This window comes from Agelaius phoeniceus, chromosome 5 (genome assembly GCF_051311805.1).
Source record: "Agelaius phoeniceus isolate bAgePho1 chromosome 5, bAgePho1.hap1, whole genome shotgun sequence".
In the NCBI taxonomy this organism is placed as follows: domain Eukaryota; kingdom Metazoa; phylum Chordata; class Aves; order Passeriformes; family Icteridae; genus Agelaius; species Agelaius phoeniceus.
In genome coordinates this window covers 30,948,720-30,976,197 of record NC_135269.1, presented here as the reverse complement: position 1 = coordinate 30,976,197, position 27,478 = coordinate 30,948,720, and the positions used below count along the sequence as shown (strand labels likewise).

Genomic DNA, 27,478 nt, shown 5'->3' with positions numbered 1-27,478 from the left:
TTACAGTGGGAGTGGCACTCTGTTTGCTCACTAAATTTCAGGGTAAGTTTTCCATAGACTTTTCATTTGCTGAATGTAAATTTCAAATCTGCTTACAGGAGGGGTATTGTAATCCTGCATAGTAAATATGCTTGTAGACATTCACTTAAAAAATTGCATGCCTCTGGTGTTTTGGAACGTGAGCAAAACTCTGCTAACTCTATGCACTAATAAGAAATAACTTTACTGAGGTATCTGGCTGTTTCCTAGATATGCGTTAAAGAAACAAAGTCTAACACTTTCCCTCATTTACTTCTGAGTTTGTAATTAAATCCATATGAGAAGAACTGCTTGGTGGATTGGGGTGAATAAAGTGCTAATAAAAACAACTCTTATTTCCTGGCCAGTCCCTGTTTTCCTTCCCTTGTGCACCAGTGGCTATTCCAGGGATCATTGCCAGATCTGCAGCCATATCCCCTAGGGCTTTGGTCTTGACACATCTTTGCGAATAAACAGGACAGAGGATGTGGACAAGCAAATCAGTTACACAGAACCAAGTAAAATTTTGGAAGAACCACCACGTCCCTGTGGGCCCTGCTTCTTGGAACCTTGCTATTGCTATGTACAGGGGAATAAGGACACAGTGAGGTAGAGCTTAATTCTCACCCTTGCTTATTTTGGGAACTCTCTGACTAAACCCCGAGCTTGATTGAAGTGCAAATTCTGCTGTATACTACTTTAAAGTTATCTTAAACATTTCCATTGCCTTAATGAAGTTGAAATCAAGCCTGTAGATTGGCATCTCAAAGGAAAATGTGGGCACTACAATAAAATGATGTGGGTGAATCAGTAGGTGTCAGATTGCTGAGTCCATAATGAATAATTATCTCAGTATAATTATTCTATGTGCTGTTTTTCAGGCAAGATGTAAAATCGAAGTCCTTTTGTTTCTTGGTAATTAAAACCACATTTCTTATGTGATTGCACCTTGCAAAAGAATCTCTCTTTTGGAGATTATGGTCGGCTAATAGTATCCGAGGCTGGATAAGGAACTATCATACTGATCATTAGGACTGTCTGTCCTATATAATTTTCTCTTCCAGCATCTCTGATGCTAATTTTTGAATTTTCATTTCAGTTTATATATGTATTTTGTAGAAGAAGCCCATATGTTGTACTTTCTTTGATACATTTTTTTAGTTTTGTGTAACAGAACAGGGTTTTGTTATTGCTCCTGGATCAATATTTGATATTTGATATAATTTTGAGTTCAAAAATCAACTGCTGGATTTCAAAAGCAACTGGATGCATTCATGGGATAAAAATACCTGAAAAGTGTTAAACGCAAAGACACAGCTTATCTTTCAGGAAATCCTTGAGTAGTAAACTGGTAAAAAATGAGAGAATATTCTTAAGATAAAGTCCTGAATGCTCCCACTATTCTTAAATTTTTCCCTCAGTATCTGCTCTTGACCACTGCCAGAACAATACCTGAGGGTTACATATTTTTTATTTTTGTCCAGCATGGTCATGCTCAGTTTTCTGTGTAATATACTGTAACCACTGAAAAGAAATTTCCCACCATTAAGATTTCTCACTGAGGCAAGGATGCAAACCTGTTTTTCTAAAAAAGATTAAAAATTTAAGTAGATTTTTTTTCTCTTGAAGCAATGTTACAAGAGATATATTTTCTTAAGAAATATTCCTGTTCTATTTTATTACAAAAATAGGCATCTTATCAAAATGTTTTGCACTTTCAGTAGGTTATGGTGTTTTTTTGGACATTATTCCTTGGCCTGCTCTTGGAGCTATTATGAGAAATTGGATGCAGAATAATGGTTTCTCATGTTCCATCCAAGTTCTTCAGCATATCCTCTTTTGCATTTGCTAGGTGCCAATGCAATTATTTTGAGTGGAAGAATCACAAAAATTTTAGATGAGACATAGCTAAAAAATTTTCATGCATCTATCCCGGAGATAACAGTTAAAGGATACTTCTGTGAAGAGCAGTAAGTCTGTCAAATTAAAATTGGATTGCTGACCTCCTGCTCAGAATCAGATTTAAGAATTACCTTATTGCACAGTGACAAATTCAGATTTTTCTAAAACTTTTCCTGTCATCATTTAGTGATTGTAACCAGTGAGGGCTACTTTTGGCTCTATCTTTGACTGCCCACAGGTTACAGGTGTGCTGCCTGTCAAAGTGTGACTTTGAGATGAATATTTCTTTTTCTCTGGCAAAAGTGAAGGAAAAACAGATAGAAAACATGAAGCATCTAACTCTGAAATCAGACTGAAAACTAAGAAGCTGGAGATGAAATCTGTCTGATGTCTTTCTATCTTTGTAACTTGGATGTGATAGAAGAGGAGAGGGTTCCTTTCAAGAAGAAAACAGTAGGAGGAAGAGAGCAAAGTGTGAAGAAGATGACTTGGCCATTTTAATGGCAACCAGGAATGAGAAGAAAAACACTAATTACTCCATGACTGGTATTTGGAGAAAGAAAATCCTCATTCTTGAGCAATGCAAACATCAGAATCTCAGGTGAAACTATGGTGCTGCATTTTCTTTGTGACAGTACATGGTGAGGTGGCTTTAAACAAAACAACAGTTTTTTATCCTGGCTGAAATTTGACTGATCAGTGCTGAATACAATTTTGAGCTTATCAAGAAGTCATCAAGATCACTGTGTCTGGTTACGTTACAACTAAGAAGGAAAGCAGAGGCCCTGGAACTAAGGTTTCAGACTTTGTGGAAAATAACAGAGCATGTATACCCATGTCTTGAACCTGTTCAAACCATGTTTCAGGAAATGAATAATAAAAAACCAAATCTATTATATATAATACAAACTTCAATATATTTCCATGTGTCTCCTGGACTGGGTGTGGAATTGGGGAATCAACTCTGGCAGTCAGTGGTGGTTTGCAGTCAGCTACCTGTGGGACTCAGGTGCACCCTGTGCTGCTCAAATTGTGAGACCTGGGCCTGCCATGAGACATTATCATAATAAAGAGATAACTCATGTGCTTGGAGAGGTACAAAATAAGGCAGCTCTCAAGCAGGAGGCCAAGGTATTTTTCGTTCTGTATTTACCAAGTGCATTTGCACATGGAGTGCTTGGCTGCCACTTGTGCAGACTTCCTTTGGAAGCATTTTCCATCTGTCATGTACACATGCAAAAAAACCCCTGGAGATTCCACCCCCATCAGTGAAATGGAACATCTCTTTGTCTCTTACAGCTTTCAGCAAGACTTTTATTAAAGAGACTGAGAGGAGAGGAAAAAATGCAGACAAGGTTCTTTCTAGCGTTTCATATCAAGAGCTGCAGCCAGCAAGATCACACATGCCTCAGATGGCAAAGAGAAAGGGATTCAGTTTCACCTGACTCCTTATTTCCACTAACAATCTCCTCTTTATCTGCAGCACTGTAAGATCCATCAGCTGCTTCATCCAGGCCTACTAAGAATTAAGTCTCTTTATATGCGGAGAACAGTGAAATAAAGTGAAGCTTGGAATTCTTGACAGTTTTTTGCTATACTTAGAACTGCATGTGAAATACCAGCCACCTTCTTCACAAAAGCAGCAGAAAATACTTTTCAATATGGTTTGTAACAACATTCCTTCTTATAATACATCAGTCACATCAATGGCAAAATGGAAAAAAATCACTGAAAAAATATATGAGAGGATGGGCATCCTCAACATGATCAGTGATGATGTGGAGGAGATATGTCTCTCTTATGTCTTCTTTTTTCAAAACTGTAATTATTTTGCAAATAGACCATTCTCTTATATAATGATTATGATTTTCAGAAGACAATCTTTGGACAGCACTTTATAATTTCTACAAGACATATACTGAATAGATGTTAGGATGACTAGATCATTTGAACAAATGGGATGTTTCTTTAACAGAATTTCCTTGATTTAAATTTCTGCTTCACATATTATGTGAAAGGAAGCTGCATATTCAGAAAATTGAATGACAAGGCCCGCTTAAAAGACTGGCTGTTGTGCCTATCACTGACAGTGAAAGTCTGAAATTTCTATTGTATTTCAGTTATATTTTGGTGATAGGGACATTTAAAATTACCTTTAAATATATTGGAAATAAGTCTAGCTCTTATTTTTGAGAAGGATTTTTTGGCTTCTCCTGTCTACTTTCTCCTCCTAACTCTATACAAGCCATGTCTCTCAAGGCACTGGAAACAACAGATTAGCACATTTTTCATGAAGAAGTATTGAACTTCTGCCCATTAACTGTGTTTCTTCAACTCTCCTGCCTGACACCACACAGTGTGCCAGGCTGTGGCTGGGCTGACAAGGCTTTGTTGTGTCTCATTCTAATAAAAAGCACAATCAGCTGGTGCAGTGAAAAAAATACAGGTTTATCAGAGATAAAGAAAACAAATTATTCACAGGGAAATGATCCATAATTGCTTGTGATTGAAGTCTTTAAGAATTACTTGTAGGAGAAGAAAGGAATTGCATAATAAATTTAACTCCCTGGTTTGTTCTCAGAACATGAGTGAATTGGGGCAAAACTTTCCTGTGAGCCAAAACACAGAAATGCTGATCATGCTCTTCAGCAGGCTTCTTAAATGTGCTTTTACTGAATTGAATGCTACCACCAATTCATTTTGTAATGGAAGAAAAAGAAGGTGGCAAGCTTGTGAAAGTATCCTGTTATCAAACAAGACAGATGACAAAAAATGAATTGGAGAAATTCTTTTGAGACCTCTCTCCTCACCAGTCTCCAAAAAATGAATACAAATCTAATGATATTGTTTGAAGAATGAAAAAATACGGGCACAAGAAAGTACTCTCAGCATACCAGAACCAGGCCTGTTGCAGAGATCATCATTGTGTCCTTCTCCAGATCCTTTTCCAATTTATTTTGGTAGTTGCTGTACTCTGGTATCCAGCATCCATGCTTCACCACAGGGGACTCCACAGTTCTGTTTTGGCTGAGGAATTCATGGGTTGCAGGGATAAGAGACAAAAGGACAGCAGAAAATGGCAAAAAGGCAAGATAAATCTTGTGGTACCCTCTGATCTCCATGGTCTGCTGTCTGCCAGCAGTTACCCCATGCAGAGGGCAGATGCACACACATGAATACACACTGTCACTCTCCCTCTTCCCTGCAGTTGGTTTTGCCACGCCACCTGTGCTCATACCACAGGAAGATATTCCTTATTCCTACACTTGCTGGAAGGAGGGGAATGAGGGATGGAAAAGGCAGCTGCTGTCTGGATTCAGGGGCAGAGAAGTTCTGTCAGGGAACTTCCCCACAATGACTGTCTCAGGGTGCCCAGCCCAGGTCAGGGGAGACTGGTGGTCACAGACTAATATTGGTAATTGCACGGGATATGTCACTTTGTGTGTCTGATGGACAAACTGCCATGGTAATTGCTTATCCACATACTGTGTACACAGTGACTGATAGATTTCTCATGAGCAATCAAGACTCTGGACAGAGAAGGATCAGAGACAAAAATTCATATATATTTGGACATACAGTTGTAGATGAGAAGGCTGATGCCTAGTTGTTCTGGTTGCCAGAATAGCTTATTATGGTCACAGGGCTGAGGTTATATCATGTTTGTATTCTAATATCCCAGTTTTAATGTCTAATAACACACTTTTCTCTGATCCAGAAAGGCCTTCTGTCCAAACATAACTTTATTTCTAAACTTTGAAATTGAAAAAGAATGATTCTTGGTTTTTTTTTTTTTTTTCCCATCCCCAAAATTATTCAGGTCCATACTATGATCGTGGGCTGCTGAAAACAGGATTTGAATCAGACTAAAATCCACCTGCTTTCTGTTAGGGCATGCCCAAGGAGTGGCATCAGCAACTCTTCTGTTAAAACTGGATCCAATCTATATATAACAGGACTTCATTCCTGTACAGTAACAGAGTGTAGCATAAAAAATATCTCTGCCAGAGAAAGTGAAAGAAGTGAGCTCAGTGTGAGAAAAAACAAGGAATGTGGGTGAAGAAGCAAAGTGTGGTGTGCTGTACCTGGGAATTCTGAGAGAGATAGAGAGGGAGGACAAAAGGGTGAGTTATGCATATCTCTGATCAAAAAGGCATCACTATGTTTTAGTTGCTCCTCATTTTCTCACCATCCTTTGGCAGTTGCTCTGCCTTCTGGGAAGGCCCATGGCCGTATTTTGTTTCTGTGAATGTTTTCTGTCAGCTGATGGTGAATGTTTCTTGCAGTCATTGACTGAGCTCCTTGCAGTGTATCTCCAAGGGCTGCATAGTGTCACGTAGTCGTTTATTTTCTCTAGGCTGCCAGCATCACCCTCACTGATTCAGGGAACAGGGCTTTTGTTTAACTGTTGTCTCTCTTGTGCAGTGCTGCTTGAAATGTAATTGCAAATTTGTATTTACTCTTTTTTTTTTGTTTTCTAACTGAAAAGGGGGCAGATAACGATCCATGATGCTACGAAATCTTCAGTAAGAACAGAGACATTTCAGTGCTTTTCTGCAAGTACTCCCTGTCTGCCATTTCCTGTTAGTGTCCTTGCTCTTAACCAAATGTTGCACTCCCTGTTTTGCAATGTGAATGTTTTAACTCCCACACTGCCCAGGGCATTCCTTCTGCTGCTGGCCCAACTTTGCTTATGGTTTTAATGGTTCAGATTAAACCCTTTCTGAATATTTTCACACTTGTATGAATGGGTTTTTCATTGTTTATGAGTATTGCATTGTTGCTGACATGACAGTCTTTTCCTAAAATGTGTTTTTATTCCCTATCATCAACTTGGTGTGGCCACACAAACCATGTACATTCTGTCCTTTTATCTGACTAATCTCAACATCTCTATCAATTCGCTCTAGTCCAGACATTATACAAACCCTAGAGCTGACACTTTCAGCCTCATATTTGGAATCAGGACCATGAGAACATCTTTGCTTGGGCTTCTAACCACCACCTGCAGATAACTTTTCCATTTCTCTGGCAACTTGGTTATGGATTGTAATTGATTCGGAGCCTATGAAGAAATGTCATCATTGTGAAATGCAATATTACAGATTATATACTTGTCTAATTTTAAATCCTACATTACATTATTGTCTTTAATAAAGGAAAAAGAAAGCTCCTTTTAACTTAGGAAGTCACTCCCAAAGTCTTAATAAGTTATTTGATTTTTTTTTTTTGGTTAGCCATACTGTGGAATCTGAGGAAATGAAATTACTTCCCCCTTTCCTTCCCCCCACTCCCCTCCAAAAGAGACCAAACAGTGGAAGCTGGGACCTATGGATACTCCAAGCATTTGCAAACGAACACATGAGAAGAAAGAAGAAGCACCACCCAACAAAAGATTGCTCTTTATCAGGGTGTTCCTATTAAAGGGAAGTGAGACTCTGAACCAAACTAGCCAACGTAGGTATGTGAAAGCAGGTGCCTCTTGACCCATCTGACCTCCTTCTACACAAGGTGACCCGTTTAGTGAATGAGGGGAAGACTGTGGATCTTGTCTACCTAGATTTTAGAAGTCTTTGGCACTGTCTCCCACACAATTGTCAAGCAGAAATTAGATGCCCATGACATGGATAGATGTAGTCTTCCCTGGGTGAAAAAGTGGCTGGGTGTATCAGCCCTGAGAGTGGTGGTAAATGGAGTTAAATACAGTTGGTGACCAGTCACTAAGGGTGTTCCCAAAAGCTCACAAAGTATTGGAGCCACTCCTGTATAATATCTTTTATTGACAATATGGATGCAGGGATCAAGGGCACACTCAGTAAGTTTGCAGATGACATCAAGCTGGCAGGATGGAAGGACACGAAAGGCAGGAATGGTCTGAAGAGGGATCTGGACATGCTGGATCAATGGGCCGAGGACAATTGTGTGAGGTTCAAGAAGGCAAAGTGCTGAGTCCTGCACTTGGGTCACAACAACCCCATGCAGCCCTACGGGCTGGGGACAGGGTGGCTGGGAAGCTGCCCAGAGGAAAAAGAAGCTGGGTGTGCTGGTGGACAGTCAGCTGAACGTGAGCTAGCAGTGTGCCCCGGTGGCCAAGAAGACAGATGGCATCCTGGCTTGTATGAAGAATGGTGGGGCCAGTAGGATTAGGGAAGGGGCTGTAACCCACTTGGCATTGGTGAGGCTGCACCTTGAGTGCTGTGTCTAGTTCTGGGCCCCTCACTAAAGCAAAACATTGAAGTGCTGAAAGGTGTCCAGAGAAGGGCAACAGAACTAGTGAAGGGACTGGAACACAAGTCTGATGTGGAGTGGCTGAGGGAGCTGGGGTTTAGCTTGGGGCAAAGGAGGCTCAGGGGAGACCTTACCATTCTCTACAATGACTGATAGGAGGCTGGGGTTGGTCTCTTCTTCCAGGTAACAAGTGACAAGATGAGAGGAAATGGCTTCAAATTGTTCAGGAGAAGCTTAGATTGGGTAGTAGGGAAAATTCCTTCACCAAAAGGGATGTAAAGCACTGGAACAGGCTGTCCAGGGAAGTGGTTGAGTCACTATCCCTGGAGGCATTTGAAAGACATGTAGATGTGGTGCTATGGTTTATGGTTGAGTGATGGACTTGGCAGTGTTTGCATAATATTTAGACTCCTTGATGATCTTGGAGGTATTTTCAAACCTAAATGATTCTATGATTGTCTATGCTATTCTCTCCTGGAAATGTTACCTCTAATAAGTAACATTTTATATAATACCTTCCAGAGTCTGAATGCCTTTAATATTAGTAGCATAACAGACCTGGACATTTTGTTACAAAACATTAGTAAGAAGCAGAATTGCTGTGAATGGTGAATATTTTCTATGTATAGATGTCACTGTATATTCATCATTATGACATTAAATAAGACTTTATTGATAGGGCCAAAATATGGCTCAAACCCTGCTGTGCTGAATCTAGAAACAAGAAGTTTGGGAGAGTTAACTTCCTCAGGAAAACAAGAACGAATATGTAAGTAGTTTAACATATGAGATTCAAAACCTGCAAATATCAGACTAGGTAAAATTCCCTTTTATGTATATTTAAAAGGAGAAATAAATAGAAATTTGGTGTCCTTTCAAGATATCAGGTATTATTGTATAGTACATGAGACATAGAAGATAACAAAAAAGACTTATTAATGAAGTGACTGACAGCTTCATGCTACTATTACACAGTTCATGATCAAACACAACGAAATGGTCCTTACAAACATCATACCATTTGCAGACCCACTGGCAAGGAAATGAGAAGTTTTAGATGTGATGAAGACACCTTTCACATCAATTGAAGTGATATGAAGAGCTCCAGAGAGATCCCTCCTCAACATATGAAGACATGGAGGTCTAGAGAGTCACAATGCAGTCCACTTCAGGACCTGGAACAAATTTAATGTATAGCAAACAACAGTGCTGTAGGGCAAACAGTGAAAATAATTAGTTGTCTCTCAATAATCTCCAATCATCATAAATTACATGGACAATACAACTTGCACTGAACTTTTGGTATGTGCACACTCATTCTCTGGAGTGATCTATGGGATGAATTCATCTGATCCCATCAGTGCTCTAAAAAACCAAAGACATTGGCTGGGAAAGATAAATGTTTTTGAAGATAATTTTGGAATTTACCTTCAATGTTCTTGAAGGTAAATTTGGATGAAACCAAGTATGTGATAAAAGAACTGGAGACCTGACTGCAGAGCCTGTTGCCTGCACTTACATGATATAAACAAAGGTATACATACACAACAGTGCCCTGCTATGCCCATTAGCTTGAAGCTATTCCTGTGGAGTACCAAAATGGGCTTGTTTTGCATGAAAAACAAGGTATGTGGGTTAGAGATATAGAAAAGCCAACAAGAAAAATCTATAGAGATAAAAAATCAGCTGTGGTGTGTGGCTTGTACAGCACCAGGATCAGGCACCACTACCAGCTATGAGAGCAGCTGTGCCAGCAGAGATGTGACTCATACAGTTCACTGCAGCTCAGGAATGACCATCAGCGACCTGAGTAACAATTGGTCTTAGGAGAGGGTCAGAATTGTTTGCCAATAAGCTTATGGGCAGCAGTAGTGGAGAATCTTTATTGTTACCCCTCCTTGTGTTTCAAGAGAGACTTTCAGTTCAGTGTGGCTACACCATGGAATACCAACTTTTCCTGGTTTTACCTATGCAGAAGTTAAAATGTGACAAAGGAGAATACAACCACATAAGGGAAAATGTCTCTGCCTCAGCATTCACTGAAAATATCTTCAAAAGGCTGCTCTCAGAAACAGCAACAGGAGACCAGCTGGTGCTGACTGCATGTGACAACCTCCCCAAGTTGAGATAGAGCAGTCACACAACATAAAACTCCCTGACAGTTAATCATACATTACCTAGTTCTTGTTGGCCTTCAGCCATGCCTCTTTTTTTTTTTTCCACTGGGTTATTTTAGGACTACAGGAACCTATGTTTCCCTCTAATCAGATCTCTTTAGCCAGGTGCTCTGGAAGTCCTTGGACTTCAAAAGATGGAAGAGTGGAGGAAACACAGTTGGGGAGCCTCTGACAGACAGACTACATATTGATGCTGAAAAGACAATAATCATGTGAACATCTAGGACACAGAATAGCAGCCAGAGAATGGCAGAGGGAAAAAAATCCTATAAAATTAATTTTATTCTATGTATTCTATCTAGAGTAGTTGTTACGAATCCAAAGCTTAGATTCCGAAAAACAGAGCCCACTGCACATTGGGAACCAGCATGCAGATTAACTAGCAGTGAGAAACATCCATAAAAAGAAAACAGTGGTTGGAGGGACATGAAAGAGATTTACAAATATTCAGGTAAGTTCTACATGTAAATTTTGTTGCATTCCTTGTAATGGAGCAATTTGCAGCAAAGAAGAAATCGCTGCTTTACAACCAGAGCCTCAACTTAGTGCAGTGTCTGTGCCCAGTGGATGGGTGCAACTGTAAACAAGAGACCTGTGACCACTGATAACACAGATGTGCATTTAGCAGTGATTTGAGGCTGAAGTTAGGACAGGAACATGCACAATACTTGAGAACATCACATAAACACATGAACATGTGGATTCCTAGGGGTTAAAGGAATGATAAAGGCTTATTAAAGCTGTCTGGATTGGTAGGAGTTCAATGTAGGCAGCAGGAATAAGTACTAATATTTTAAAGTTCTGTGTGGTTTTATGTTCACTTACTGTCATCTGAGTTAAACTCTGACTGACTGTTCTGGTGCTAGTACTTGTGTTGTCACTTTAAATCAAATTCTGCCTTGAAATTCAAGACTTTATGAGTCTTAAAGTATCTTTACTGATGTTTGTCTTTCCTCTATGGTATAGTGCCATAGTTCATGTGGCTACAAGACTGGATGGAGTAACAGTGCATTTGTTATGTAATACATAACAAGTGGTTATGTATTTCTTCACTTAAACTTACTTTAGTGACTGCTTGGTGCTTTTTTTGGAAAATAAAATAAATAATGCAGTGTTTTCAAATGTTGTCTCCAACTTTTTACATGAGGATTCAGCTTTTAGAACTCCTATCAGCATGTTTGATATTAAGATAGACTTTACATTCTTTACAAACAAGACCTCCATTGATTCAGATTAAATAGTGGTGAGTGGTGCGTCCTGCATATCACTGTGATCTTTGCAGAAATATGAATGAAATGGCATTTGAAAATGGTCACAGAACCACAGCCATGCACTTTTGAATATTTCATTAATTAATTGTAAATTAAAAAATCTATTGCTGTGTTTCTCAGAGTGGAATTGTCCCCCAAGACATCTCAGGAGGATCTTCTCTGTGTGCTGTCTAAGCTCACAGAGTAAACATAACTTGTTCCTGTCTCCTAGGATTGTTTCTGCCCTTTTTTTTTTTTTCTCTCTCCAGGACACTGTTGTTTTTTATTCCTTCTGTTGTGTCTTTTAATGATACATACAAAGAGCAATTCTTGGTAATCAGGACTCTGCAGCATCTGGCTACAGCAGAGGCTTAAAACTTGTCAGAAAATCAAAGCCCATTTTTGTGAAAGTGACATTACCTATCAGGAAAACACAAACTCTGGGGAATCAGCAGCGTTCCTGGAATTGTGGCACCTTGTGCGCAGAAACACAGAACCAGGCAAAGCTTTTCTGATGGCAGCAGAGCCAGCAACAGCTTGCAGGTCTGTAGAACAAGCTCTGGAGATGGATGCCAGCAACAATTAATTGCCTTCTGGAAATAATAAGGGGCAGCAAAAGGGGAGTAGGATCCTAGAAAACCACTTCAAGTCTTAAAAGTTATTTGCTTCAGTTTGAGAATCTGGCTAGTCTATTTCCTTGAATTATTTCTTCTGCTATCACTTTGAGAAATGCAAGGAGAATGACTCAATCCTCCAGCATCTTTTATGCGTCTTAGTCATTGTCAATCACAAAAAAGTTACAGTCTGCTTCTCATGCTGAATTGAAACACTTCCTGAGAGAATAGGCATACTTGATGCAATGCTGAGTCACTCTCAGCTGCTCACCATTATTAGGTATTCAGCACTGCTAAATTGATACAATTAATTTTCCTGAAGTCCTATAAAAGTCTCTTTATCCTCCTGACATCCCAATATTATTTCTATTCTTTTTTATTGTGGTAGTCAGTTTGCTGCTAAGACATTATTTCTTTTCTTTTTTATTATGGTAGTCAGTTTGTTGCGAAAACAAAGACAAGCCAGCTTTTGCTCTTGCTTTTGTATTTGAATTCCAAAGAGCAATTTTTTTATTCTCATTTTTTCCACTTTGTGAATCACTGCATCTTTCAGAATATGAGTCTGTAGAACATGATGCTCTTAGGTATAAAGTGAAAGGACAAAACCTCTTAGCCATCTCCTGAAAAGTCATAGAAAAAGAGACACTGGAGAGGCTGCCCTACATACCAGATTAGTGTTCCCTAAACAAAACAAAACAATTTGGGTATTTTCTGTGAATTATTGAGGCAGATATTACCATTGAAGATAGGACACACAAGTATAGTCCAGAATGCTTTCTATTCAACACTTTATTATTTGGTTCACTTTTCCAACATGAAGTGCTCAAAGGTCATTACACTTACTCCCCTGATTTACACAAAACTAACTTTTGTTTTCTTTTTTAATGCCTGTTTCTTATGATTTTTGGGAATGGGTGATTTAAAATATATAAAATTATAAAGTAACAGTTTTGAAAAAAGCCATATTTCAAAATAGCTTGTAACCTATCCCTCTGGAAAAAAGCATGGTCAGGTAGGTGTTCTCTACAGTGAGAAGAACTGGATGAAGCATGCACCTTGATCCTGGAGTTCAAGATACTGTAATTCTGCCAGGTAAAAGCAGAAAGCAAGTTTAAGAAAGGAATACTTGTGATGACTTGTTAGATCTGTCTTAGCTTATCTCACCTGCTGGTGTGACGTACCAGGAGAGACTGATTTCTTGGAAAGCATATACCAAAAGGTGGCTGGCCTCATTTTCTAAATCAGCAGGCAATGTAATCCATATGCACACACACTCTAGGGATTCCAGATGCTGAAGTATCCCAGAGAGGGTTTCTTGGGGGAGCAGGTTTTATGTTTTGCACTCCATGAACAAACTTTCCAGACCTATCTCCAGTATTTCAAGCTGAAGTCAAACAACTCCCCTTCTTCTCCATCTGAAAAACAATTCCTTTTAAACCATGCTAAACTATCGTTAAGTCCTTAACAAGGTGGACAACTTGCACTCTCTCCTACTGCGTTTCACATGAATGAAAAAAACATTCCTACACTTGGGGAACTGCTAAGGGCAAAAAGAGGCTTTCCAGAATTTAAGCTACCTAAGACACAACAGCAATAAACCTTCCAAAAAAAAAAAAAAAAAAAAAGAAAGAAATATTACCTCTGCTACTGCAAAATTATCGCTTCTCCAGGAATAGCACTTTCCTCTCTTAGCCCATTCATTTTCCTCAGTATGCTTCCTTGACCTCCACTTCTGGGACTTGAACACTGCAAATTTCAAGGTCTAGGCTAAAATAAAGATGTAGCTAACAACATGACTAATGAAATAGAGATGGGATTTTTCTTACGAACAATGGAGAATGTAAGAGTCTTTGTTTGTTTAGAAGCTTGACTCTATGCAGGCAGTGAGCACCAGCGATTCCAAGAAAAGGGGTAACATGTATTGCAAAAAGGATCTCAGAAAGGATAGTGGATTTATTCTATGTAGATTGTAACTATCTGTTCAGGCCAACAAAGAAATAAATGGCGTGACAGCACCAATCTTTTCAAGTAGAGCTTTTCCTCAACACCTTTTGTGGCCTGTTTGCTTTAGGCACGAGGGATTTTTACGACTGAAAACCTCTTACAGCACTACAATTTGTCTATATGAGGCAGTGCATGTCCTCATAAAAATTATATAAGACCCCTGAAAGTACCATTGTGACTCCAAGTTTCATGCAAATTGTATTCTTGGTGTAAATGTCCACGCCTTCATTCTATGGTAAAAGGCCATTAATACGTGTTGAGTTTCTAAAAATTAATAAAATAATTGAAGTTCACACTTTCTAGAGCCTCATTTTACTATTTTAAATAACATTTGGAAGTTCAACCATACCAGTGTTGGATCCCAGACATCACTTTTGTGTCATTGCGGAGAAGGCAAATTTCCCCGTTTCTTGGCTGGGAGTTTTGCTTTTTTAGAGACATCCTGAGAAAAGCTCAATAAATTTTCCTCCTTTTGGTAGTTCTGCTTTGGGGAATGACACTGTTGGTGCTTTGCTGTCAAAACTTTACATTAAGAAGATAAAAAAAAAAAACTTCTACAACAAATTCATGGACGCTGAAGGTCTTTGTTCCATATCTGTGCTGACACCTTGAGGGTAACCAAAGCCATGTGCTCTAAATTTAGAAACCTAGAGAACTAACATGTCTTCATGTACTGCCCATTTATCAAAAGAAACAAAATCAGTGTAATAAGTGGGGAAATTAGATGGAGGCTCACATTGCCTTGTGTGCTCAGGTGCTGACTTTTAGCCATGCCAAGGGCAGGCTTGGAAAGCTAGCTCTGCTCTCCTAAAAACAGACAGTGGAGGGAGAAGGGGCACTGATTATATTCCTCATCTAGTGCAGAAAGTCTGCATTCAGTTTCTCATTCTGCCATGACCCCAAAGGCTTCAGTGATCCTAGAAAGATCTTTTTTTCTTGAAAATTCAGAGGCATCCAAAGTATTTGCCTCTGCAAATGCAAGTACCTTCTCTCGATCTTTCTTGTTCTAACATAAATTCACAGTAAAACAATATTCTGATATGCACTTTAGAAACTCCTTTTTTAAATGTAAGCACTGTAGATAGGCAAAATGAAATTGCTTTGTGGATTGAGTCTTTCTAAAGCCTAGACAAGAACATAGAGTCCTGTATGCCTTTATAATTTTGTGAAGTCCATGTGAAGGATGGGCAGAATTGCAGTCTGTCCACTTAATGTAGAACAGGAATGCCTCAAAAGGAGCAGAGAAGAAATGACAGCACCAGGATGAGAGCTTGGCACCAGACTTTCTTGGCTGCCTGCAGGAAGGGAATTGTGCTACAACTGTTCTCTATGGGACTTGTGCTTCTCCTCTCTTAATTGGAAATTGTAGGTTCTCCTGGGTTGGTAAGGCGCCTGTTTCCTGCATTGAAGGTCCACACAATTTAGATGCAATTTGGGCCTCCAGTTTCCATTGAAAGGGAGACTCATGTATGAATATCTAGATAGAATGAGCTTCTTTTTGCATGTATATGAATTCCACTTATATGCAATGCATATTGCGCATACATACCAATATGTATTTATACCTCTGTGGGTTGTAACTGCAGAAGATCGTGATTTTCTCTTAGCTATATCTGGACATGTTGATTTGCAATGAGCTCCTTCTGAAATCCCATTCTGATTGTCATTTACTGGTATCCACTGTTTGTCTTGCTTATGAGACAAAATTTCACAGGCATTTTAGGTCGTCAGGAACCTGCAGGTGCCAAAGTCTCCTATTGGCTCTGGAGAGTGCACTGCACAACAAGGGCTAGCCAGTCCAGCTGGGGCATGCAAGGCAGTGTGGGAATTTTATTCAATGAATTTTTACTCAGTGATGATCTGTTAAGTGACCATGAAGATTGTCCTCTTCTTCTCCATGGTAGCACTCTGAGTGCCGTACCTTCCCAAGATAAACATTGCTGCTCTGTGTTGAGGTTGGACAAGCTTATGTTGGAGTGAACTGTAACAGGAAAAACAAGAATGGAGACGCGTGCCACCCTCTCCATCTGTTTGAAAGTGCACTGTACTCCTGGTTTACAATGTTGTTACAGTCCTGGTCTTTCTTCAGGTCATGTATCCACCAGCCCTGGACTGCAGTGCATTTTTTTGGGTTTGTTCCTACTAAAAAGAATATAATGATCAAAATGAAGGCAATACATCAAAACTCACTGAGTATTAAATATTGTACTCCTTTATCACATTCTGAAATTTTATTAAAACAAACCCTTTATGCCACTTTTATATACCATCAGCTGGAGTCATCATGAGAACAACACATCATTATGTCATTTTCTGTTTTGTCAGACCTGCAAGATGTTGCAGAAGTTGCACTCATTTTTGGTCCTTAGGGAGCTTTAACACATCTGCATAAGAGAAGAAGACAATGTGACACAATTTCAGTTTGTTTGACCACTGACAGGTTTTCAGGAACTAAACAAAAAGTAACAAGACCATCTAGTGTTGGGGCTGTTTCTTCTGCTTTATGTGTATCACAAATATAACAGTGCCCTTGCAGACTCAATGAGACTCCATCTAGTGTGCCATTCCTCAGCAATCAACATTGATTCCTAATACATCTGCTTGGATTTGGCATTAATCCCTCTCTGCTTCATCTGTATTTATCAATGTTTCAAAAATTTGTGTCACCTAGTCTCATACTCTAGCATGTCTGCACAATTGACTTGATAATCTGAAACTTTTAGGAAAAATCAGCAATGAAATAAAATAACATAGATATATTTAGATCTGACAAATGCACTGTGACTAATTGTGCCTGTCAGCATAGTTATGTCATTTTATATCCTAGATTTCCTAGCACCCATTTAGAAGAAAACCCACATTGTATTGAAGGAAAATTTCCTAAGAATAATAGTAAAAAATATTAAATTGCAGCAGCATTTAAATCTATGTTTGCAACATTGCAATAGGGATAGGTAGACTAAAGCACAGCTAGTCTAATGCAAGTCTATGAACTTTTTCCTCTCTGGCACATGAAGATTTCCCCAACTCCTCCCCTCACTAAATACTTTTTAAATGTTCCTAAAGTGCAGCTTGTGTTTTATGCTAGGACATGGTAATCCATCCACATGCTGTGCTGGCAAAGCAAATATGCTCTTACCTGTAGAGCATATACCTGGTTATTCACTTCTTCCCTCTTCTCCTTTAAGTTCAGGTAAGGAAATTTCCTGGGGAATTTAAGAGTCATCTGCTACTCCATTCACTCAAGGTAAAATGATACCTATGAATATTTCTCCAGTGAAGGTCTAAAGTCATGAACTACTGTGTTCTTTCTGCAGATGAACTTGAATGTCACAGAGAGAGCAACAAGAATTATTCCAGAATATGAACAGATTAGCTTAACCAGGTCTGTGGTTTTCCTCTCCTTTTATTTCTCATTCTCTTCCAAAGATCAGCTGAAGTTCATTTGATTTCAAGATTAATGTTTCCGACCCCTGCAAAATATGGAAGACTGAACATTAGGTAGTAGAGTCCTTAAAAAAGAGAAAGATATTTGTTAGATAGGCTTTTAAGGCTAAAATAAATTTTCTATATACATAGTAATGCTAAAATACCTTAATAAAATAAAGGATTTAGGAGATTTATACAAGTAAGAGATATAGTTGAGATGGACAGGCAACTTCAAGATATCTAATTTTTCCCTTATTTACACATTTGTATTGATAGTCTGCCCGTTCGTGTTATCACAATAACTTCTGTGCTGATTTGTGAGGAATAAGAATTGAAAAAAAAAAAAAAAATTAGAATTCTGAGCCTGTCTTTTTGTTATTATTTGGTTTGATTTCTTTTCTATAAAGTTTTCCTTAATGTTTTTGCTTTTATGAAAGCTTCATCCACCACAAATCTTGCTTTTAAAAAGGCCTCCTTAAAAGTTTCTTAAGCTTCTCATTCACATGGAGACAACAGATCAGGAAGGGAAGATGTCTCAGTGAAGCACAGTCCCTCTCTCCTGCCATGGCATCCTGATTTCCCAGCTTGGAAAATCTGCCCTCTGTGGCTGATTCCTTCCTTTCCATGAATCAAACATGTACTCATCTGAAATCATGTTGGGTCATCCCTGGAGCTGTGGGAAAAATTGATTTCCAAGTAATTTTCTCTACACCATCTACAATGAGAGGTAACATTTTACAAAAATGGGAAGTAATTAGGACTTCAAATTAATGGATTTCCTACCTCAAGGTGGACTTCTGCTTCTAGCTTTTGATAGAACTGCTTTATTATCAAGCTTCTGACTGCTCAATACAGTTAGAATCCCAGATTGGATGCTGGCAGAGACCTGTGAATTTTATTAATGATTGAATAACTAATGAGAAATGCTGCAGAACTTGCAGATTTTTAAATAATTCACACTTACCTTAGAAGACTTCTGCCCTCTTTTTCTGATTGCAGCCAGAATATACTTCAGCTGAGACATTTTCCTACTGATTTGATTTATATACAATATTTTTTTTCTGCTGCTCTGGAAATCAAATACTTGGATGACACAATAGGCCCCCTTCAAACTACATGGAGCACAGCACAATCTGTTTCATTTCAAGTCAAGATGGTCCAATTGATGTAAATCACAGAGTCACTAAATTTATTGCTGTTTATAAAATTAGTCACCTGCAGCATCATCCTGGATGAAGCCTAGTGGATGAAACAATGTTGGAACAGTAATATCAGTGCATGAAATATAGAGAATGTGGTGTCCCCCTTAGGTGCTTGGAAGTGGGACATCTCTTACTTGAGCATGGGGAGTCCTTTTCCATTCATTATGAACCAAATATCAAAAGACAATAAAATCCTTTTTAGAAAGAAGATATTTTGTTTCCCTAACAAAATTTGATATATTTCTGTTCTTTTCAGATATGGAAAACGACAAAATTGCAGTTAGAAATTTGAAAGATTAATATCAAAATTTTTCAGACCCAAAGGACTTGACAAAAGGCAATTATATGTTTTCTTTTGTGCTCCAAAATCTGTCTAGCATAATCAGGTTATACAAACTTAGAAAAATAGATCCACAGAAAATGGTGGGATTACTCTAGTATATGATTTCTGTTTACCCAGAGTAATCGTGACTTCTATCTATACCTGCATGGTTTTGCAAGCAAAAAAAATTATGACTTTCTCCTACATAATTTTCTGTAGATAATATGAAAGAGAGAAAGATTTTGCATTTTTCAATTTCCTATGATGACAATTGCATTAGCAGTTTTGTTTTTCTCCAGAGGCTACACACAGTGCTATCACGACGTGATCTCCTGCAGCATTAGTAGTAACAACTTAATGCAGAGCTCCAGTAATTCTCACTTACTGATGTAAAATTTACATTCACATTGGTGAAAACAGAATTTGTCATACTGAAGTTCTTTTCTCTTAGTAGCTGCTTGGCCTTATAAGGTAGAAGATGCTTTCTGCCACTAACAGATGCTGTTTTACTGGATATGAATCAGTTAAGCAGTGCTGTGCAAAACCTGTTAGCATTAAGGTCTGTCAGGTGATTTAGTTCAAAGCAATGTAGCTTAAATGTCAAGTATATATATATATGTACACACATATCCACATATGTATATACATCTGCAATTTAGAAAGAGAATTGAAAGAGAATTGCTTAGAAACAGCTTACTGTACCTTGCACAACACAGACCTGAAAAGTGAACTGATGATGCAGATGTCACCAAAACAGTTTCAATGGACTCATTTAATGCACGGGTGACTCTCAGTGTCAGAAAGTAAAAGTCTGGCAAAAAAAGCTTGATTTTCATTTTACTTAGTGTTGCAATTCTGTGTTAAAAGGCAACACTGTGTGTCAAGAAAAAAGGTGGTTCTGCTGAAGAAGGTTGCTTTATCATTAATTTTGGTTGATTGACTAATCTTCTAAAAAGTCATGGAACCAATAATGGAATGAAAACAGTCAGTGAGTTCATGGAAGTCTGAAGTATCATGAGGAGCTGACACCACTTTGATTGGGATCCTATTTTGTACACCTCTCATTGCTGATCTAGGCCAAGATCCTTTTTCTGACTGGCTCATGACAGTAGTTAGAATTGACTAATCAGTGCAGTTTTGGTTCATGCTTGAACCACAAAAGATAAAGGGATTAAAAATTCAAGCCAGAACAAGCAAAGCAATATTCTTAGTGGGAAGAAAAAAAAAAAAAAAAGGAACAAAGCTGAAACAAGTATAACTAATTTTTTTTTTTTTGCATTTGCCTGAAATAATTCAGGGAACCCCAAATTAAATTTGTGCATTGTTTCATTGTTTTCAGCTTATTTATACCTAAAGGAAAGAAAAATCTAATACAATTAATTGCATTAAAATTCAGACCATTTAAACAAAATTCTTTTTGAATAAGCATGCATCCAACTGTTTATCAAATCTGAAAATCATTCTAAAGTAATTTTTGTATGCATATATTGAAAATGACAAAATTGCAGTGGAAGATGACAAAATATATTGTGGATTTTTTTTTTTACTAATTTTTATTATTATTCCTAAAATAACAGGTACAGAACTCTCTGACTAGAGAGAAAGCTTTTTTTAGCTCCCATTTTCTATATATTGACTTATCTTCAGAAATATTAAGAATTTGTCCCATTCCTTTGTTAAATCTTCAGGGTTTCAACTAATTGCAGACCCCACCTGCTTTGAGCAGGAGATTGGTCTAGAAACATACTGGGATCCCTTCTGATCTGAACAATATTGGTCTGTATGACCAATATTGGTAAATACCTTTTTAAAGTTCTTCTTTTGTGGAGTACACCATCTTCTTCATTTCTTCACAGAAGAAATAAGACAAATATTTCACCCATCCCAATAAACAGTCTTCATAATGCAATTTCTTTATTATATACTGAAACTAACATATAATAGAGCAACAGAAATGCACTTATTAGTGTGCCTGAACTCTGACATGTCAGGCTACCATGAAGAGCAAGAAAACTGCTTATTTTACTGGCCTGTTTACTGAATCCTAGGCTGGTCCATCAGGGATGTCAGTGTAACTTGAAGATTCACACACTTGAGATAACAGCAGCAATTCCACTAAGAAGCCCCAATTTTCGCAGTGGGACCCATCACCTGCTTTCCTCAATGTCTCCCTAAAGCAGCTGGCAAAATCTATCTGCACTCTGCATGTTAGTGCCAATGAGAGAAAGTGGAAAAGAGATCTCATCTGCTTTGTACCACTTTTAGGAGGGAGTTGTCAGCTTGTTTCCATTGCCCAGAAGGAGAGCCTGCATAGTTACTGTAGTCCAGGCAACTAACTCTTCTATTGCCAAACTTAGACTGTGTGGATCTCATCTTCTGTTCCTATTGTAAAGATAAAGCTGAAATCTGGAGTTTAAAATTTTTATTGTGCATCCCCAAAATCTTGGACTCTTTACACCTATAAAACATTTCTGTACAATATCCTTGATGAAGACATTGAGACACATTGAGACACCCTAGTCAGAATCAAAATTTCTACTCTATAATGGCCATAAATGAGGGATCTCAAAAGCTTTCAAAATATCATTAAAGATTTTATTCCTATTAGCATTTTCAAGGTGTAAAGGAGATGGAATAATGATATTGTACATCCTCCTTAACCAAAGAAAATCAAATGCTTTTACATTACCACAATCTAAATTCTAGTGTGATAGATACCTAGTTTTGGTGTTAAGTGCATATTTCTCTGCCTGTGAAGACATTAAAGTCCATCTATTGTGACTTTTATTAAGTAGAAGAAGATTAGTGTCTATTCATCTGAAGAGTACAAATAAAAGGAAAAGATGACTGAATTAGATCAATCAGTTTAACTTCAATTCACAGAATAAGTTTGGACCACTTTTCAGAACCCAGAAAACAACATGGAGAGAACCAGAAGCCAACATAGATTTTCCAAGAATAAATCAGAGCAAAATAATTCACTCTTTCAATGACTGGGTTATAGGTTCTGTGGACAGATGAGGAGCAGAGGAACACATGTACCTTTACTTGAGCAAAGTTTTTGACTCAGTCTCTGTCAATATTCTCATGTCTGAAGTAAGAAAAACATAGCCTTTATTCTGTGGGCACAAAACCACACCATGGAGAAATTAATAAAAATCTAATTATACTCAGGGCTCTGTGGGGGGTCTGCCTTAGATCTGCTTCTGTTCAAGGTTTTCATTAGCAAAACAGATGGTGGAATAGTCAAAATGCTCATTAGTTTTGTATCTGACACCTTGCTAGGAAGGACCCCAAATGTATTGGAGGATAGCAGTAAAAATAAAAGTCTGCAGACATGGACTGGAAACATTGTATGTAACTCAAGGCAGAACAGGAATGGGGGCAAGATTAGGAGAAAGGGCAAGATAATAAAGAAAACATCTGTTACACAAATTCATTATGATGGTAAATATCAGAAAGTAAGGTCTTCAAAAGATGTCAAGACTTTAGTGGATTACATATTGGGTCTGAATCAACAATGTCAGATTCTTTTGGAAAGACGAATATTCGGCTCATAGTGTAAAAACCAGAAATATATCCCACAAGATGCATGCAAGATGAGAAGTTGGTTTCTATCAGTAATAGAAGCCACAAAGAAGTAAGATTGGAAGAGTGGGTAATATCAAGCCTAAGAAAGACAGAGAGACATTTAGGCAAGAAATTTTAACAATATTAAGCCATTCCTCTTGGTACAAAAGGAAACAATACTTTTGTGTGTATCCACAAAGAATGGGAAAAGAAGAAAGAGTTAAATTGACCCACACAAGATGAAAGTTATTAGAAATGTTTTCTAATTATAAAATTAACTGAGCACACTGGGAACACTTGCTAGATTGGGAAGACTAGATCCACTGTCACTGGAAGTCTCTAATGAAAAGTTATAGTTTTTTCAGAAATAACATTGCTATTGTGAATCTCTAGAGCATTGTGATGAATCAAATTGGTTTGTGTTTTTGGTTCTGCTGGAAGGACACAGCATAGCAGATAAAACAAGGACTATTTTGTCATTTGTACATTACTGTAAATCTGAATTTTACTTATCTAATGAGTCAGTATTGGGCATTAGTGCATCACTTCAGTAAGACTGGACACTTACATGTTATTACAATTGCATTCAGAAACTCTCCTTTGGTATAAATGAGATAGACCTGGTAGCAGCCACTGCTGATCACTGCTAATTCTTGATTCTTCTAAGTGTTTTTCCATGAGCACAGCCATTCGCACTGTGTGTGAACTATTGTTTTTTTTACATTTATTCTAATTATTTGTGTAGTACCCAAATATGGTGGCTAAAGAACAGGAATACACTTGGAGTAAAACAGAAGTAAAAAAAAGTATGTATGAAGACCAGTTTTTATAGCTATGTGTAACTGTAAAGCTGTTGGCTAAGAATTGGCAGAGGTTTTACCTCCATTAGATTGGAAAGAGCACAAGTGACTCTGATGGCTTTAGAGACATTTAGAGGCATAATAATCCCACTCTGCTCTCTGTCTGCAGTGTAGCTCTCCCTAAACATCCTAGTCCTGTGGGGTCAAGGACTAACAAAATCATGAGCTTCTGTCTTGGACTTGATCATCTTTCAAACCAAATTTATACTAAGGTTGCAGTGGAACCTTTTTCCACATCTTTCACTTGGGCAAGGAGGCAGGTTCTCAAGAACCCCACAGGGCATGCTACCTGTTTGAGTCTTCTCCAAAACTGAGATGTCCAGAAAATTTTTCCTCATTTAGGTCCCATGTGTCTAACACAGGGCAAACTCATGCTGCAGCATTTCCCTCAGCGGGTCCTTATCTAAACTCTTCCTCAGTCAGGACTTTTGCATTTTTACTGTCTCTAAACTCACAGGAGAAGGTATGCTAGTCAGGTATATATCAAAATGCATTAAGGACTTCCCAGGATTATTATCAGACTGCAAACTTCCCAGCACTACAATAAACTTAATTACCCTCAAACTGTCTATACCACCTTGTCAAAATACACTTAACACCTCACTTCTGTTCCTAAATGAATCAACCTCAGTGCTTTCTCTTTTCCTCTATTTCCCATAATAACACTCTTTGCTTCCTTCTGTATTTCCTACCTGGCCTTGGTTTAGCCTGGAGGGTCTCCAGGAGGTGATATTGGCTCTGGCTAGCCCAAATCCATGTGCTTGTGGAATGGTCTAGCATTCATCTAGCTTCCTCTGCTTGGGTAAATACCTGGTACATTTTTATTGTTGCAGGCCCCCAGATGGGTAATAATTATCACTGACTCCATTATTCCAGAAGGCTGATCCATCACTATGCTATGCTATACCTTATATTATATACTATGCTATGCTATGCTGTATTATTCTATTAAGAAACTCATCACCCTCACAGACAGTCTGATACAGACGGATCCAATTGGTCAATCAATTGAAACACCATCACCACTGTCCAATTAAGAAATCATCCCTTGGTAAACGAATTTCCATAACACATTCCACATGTGCACAACAACAGGTACAGCAAGTGGAGGAGATAAGAATTGTTTCTCATTCTGTTCTCTGATCTTCGCACAGCCTTCCCCAGGAAAATGCCTGGGAAAGTCATGCCTGCTGCTCTCTATGGAGAGAGCTGTGGCTACACATTTTCATTTTGGATCTACGGCGTGGATTTAGCCCTGAGAGCGGCCTCAGGAGCTGTGTGCACTGGCTGTTCAAAGTCACATTTGTGGGTAAACCTTCCTTTCCCAAGTCAGAGCTCGAGAAGCTTTTGGGCGAGACTGGCAGATGAGCATCCCACTCCTTCAGATTAATTGCAAAAGAAATCTTTTGCTGGGGAAAGCAGGCCGAGTTTTTCCCCTGCCACCTCTCCACCTTCTTATATAAAACTGTTTAATCTGCCAGCTGTAGCACACAGAAAGAACCTAGATGCATCCCTTCCTATTTCCAATACATATCTGTATTTTCGATGACTGTATTGCTGTACATTGTAATAAACAGGCAGCATGTCTTCTGGGTAGGACAAAGAGAAGTCTCCTTTCACCTACCACAAGCAGTGGAAAAGGAAATACAGAAACAAAATCTATGATTAAAGGAGACAACAAAAATCGCCTCCAAAATTTGATTAAATGGAAGCATCTGAAAACTCATTTGCAGTTTTACTGAATTTAAGATGGGTAGTTTTTCTACCAATAAGAATAAATTGGAGACTAAATTGCTTTGGTTGAGTTTCAATTAAAAAAAAAAAGAAAATAAAACAAAAATGTTCCCTTGATGTAGGTTATTTAGTGAGTCATAAACCTTTCATTTATAAACAGAAATGTTCTTAGAATTTGAGAGGCAGAAAAATATTTTGTGTACAACTACTTTTGGATGAAAAGCACTCTTGACTAAGAATATATGCCAAGCATTGTCAGAAAAAAATTACTTAACCCAATGTAGCATAACTTGCTTTAGCATTAGCTAGAGAACACTTTCAATTTACCTCTCTTGGCACATATACTAGGGAGCATTGTGCTAGAGAATAGGGAAGGGGTTAGAGTGCCTCTTTTACATGCAAATTTCTTCCATTCTGTTTGTGAATGTTCCCTGGTCCTTTTCCCCTTCTAATTAACAGATGTGCAAGAGGTTGTGGTGCTGTGTGTGTTGTATTCGGTTCTTGCAAGGGGTCAGTCAGGAATAGGGAGCTCACAGTCACAGTGCTCTAGCTCAGCATAAAATTTCTGATGGATTTAGGTGTAATCTGAAGTTAGAAAAATATTGTAAATCCCTTAATCCCAAAACCACAAATTGCCTCAAAATAATACTCAGTCTTCACATAAAAAGAGGAAAACAAATTCCTATGATGTGCCATTTTTACATACAGAAAGCAACAATCTCAGTCCCAGCTTTGAAATGAAGTGGTTCCAATGAAAGGTAGATTGAATCAATCACTTTGCAATATGCATGTTGGGTCCAAGAAAGTATCTTTGCCCAGATAATATTATTCATAAATAAAAAGCTGTCTGGTTTTAACTCTTTTTCTTCCCCAAGAAATTTATTGATGGAAAGTCTTCTAGATGTCATTAACATTAATGACATATAATTAATAATTTAATACTTGGGCCTGGGATATTTGTATCTGTTGCTCCCAGGAGAAGAAGGATTTTTCTATTTCCTGCCAGGAGCTCTGTATGTGAATTCAAGAATAAGCAGTTCATCCCATGACATTTCCTTATGCTCAAACAGACAAGGTGACACATAAAGCCCAGGGGTAAAGGGAAACCTGATAGCTAAATAGCTGAGCTGCAGTCGGAAGTGGTGAATTCCCTCTACCACAGGGAAAGCTTCCTGTTCTTTGTAGATGAGCCTATTATTGGAATACACTTGACTGCAGTTAATCTTCAAAGTAATTAAATGGAAAGGAAGCAATTAAATCACTGAAAAGGAATTGCATCTGGTTCAGAGGGAAAAACCCAGGCCTAGGAAGTATTTCAGTGATAGTATGTACTCAGCATAAACAGGTATCTTCCTGTTTGCAAAGACAATTAATATTTATGTGATAAGAATATTTTGTAGAAATCAAACGAGGTTGAAAATCAGAAGTTGTCATTACTGTGGCCTAGAAGTACCAAGGAGAGAAACGTTGATATCTGTTTTTCCTATGATGGGATAAAATTGAAACCTGGGCCCCTTACACTCATCTTGCATATTTTAGCCTGACACCTTGAAAGTTAGTAAAGCAATGTACATTTACTGCTGCTGAGAATCTAACTCAGCATTTCAGTAAGCACATCCCAGAGAAAGAAGACCATAACAATGGAGAAGCATGAATCATACCAGTCTACAAAGAGAAAGATATTCGAGTTTAGAAAGAGCTTGGAATGATTCCTTAAAATCAGGTGTTGGGGCTATGTGAAACAGGACTGTGCCTTTTAAAGATTGGCAGAAATCTTGACCTAAATTCAATTTTAATGTGTAGAAAGAAGCACTTGTTTTATAATACTCCTAAATGCTTGTATGTTGAATTTAGTGGCAAGACAGCGAATATTGTTGTATTTCTAAGGTGTGCATTTTGCTCAGACTGGAACAAGGGATCCCGTATATTGCTCTGGTCTATTATAATAGTATAAATGCTGGAAAGCCATCAAGAGGGTCTTTCAGTGAAATGCTCATCAAAGCTCTTACTGACACTGGAAAGTACAGGTAGTTTAACAGGCTGTTGAACAATTAAGAGGTAGTTAAAGAACAACTGTATTAATTAAAAATGTATAGTTGAGAACAGAGATTCTGTTGCAAGGGCGTAAGGAACCAATCTACTTTTCTTTGTCTTTCTTATGCCTTTTA

The 27,478-nt window shown here is 38.2% G+C and overlaps 2 long non-coding RNA genes across 28 annotated transcripts in view; one reads left to right on the top strand and one right to left on the bottom strand.

Annotated features, from left to right (window-relative positions):
• Window positions 1-27,478, top strand: part of LOC143694134 (uncharacterized) — a 211,466-nt gene that overhangs the window by 69,027 nt on the left and 114,961 nt on the right. For 16 of the 22 annotated variants that reach the window (XR_013182390.1, XR_013182384.1, XR_013182388.1 and 13 more), the window contains exon 2: window positions 17,511-17,578. The exons of the other annotated variants lie outside the window; for them this stretch is intronic. This is a non-coding gene — a long non-coding RNA (uncharacterized LOC143694134). The remainder of the gene's footprint in view (window positions 1-17,510; window positions 17,579-27,478) is intronic. 22 annotated transcript variants of the gene reach the window in all.
• Window positions 12,909-21,426, bottom strand: LOC143694135 (uncharacterized). Of its 6 annotated transcripts, none has more exons than XR_013182398.1 (3): window positions 20,950-21,426; window positions 18,406-18,508; window positions 12,909-17,666 (listed from the first exon to the last, which is right to left on the bottom strand). It is a non-coding gene; the product is annotated as an uncharacterized LOC143694135 (long non-coding RNA). The 6 variants fall into 6 exon arrangements; XR_013182402.1 differs by lacking the exon at window positions 20,950-21,426 and having other exon boundaries at window positions 12,909-16,335; window positions 16,439-17,666; window positions 18,406-20,468; XR_013182400.1 differs by lacking the exon at window positions 20,950-21,426 and having other exon boundaries at window positions 12,909-16,577; window positions 17,333-17,666; window positions 18,406-20,468.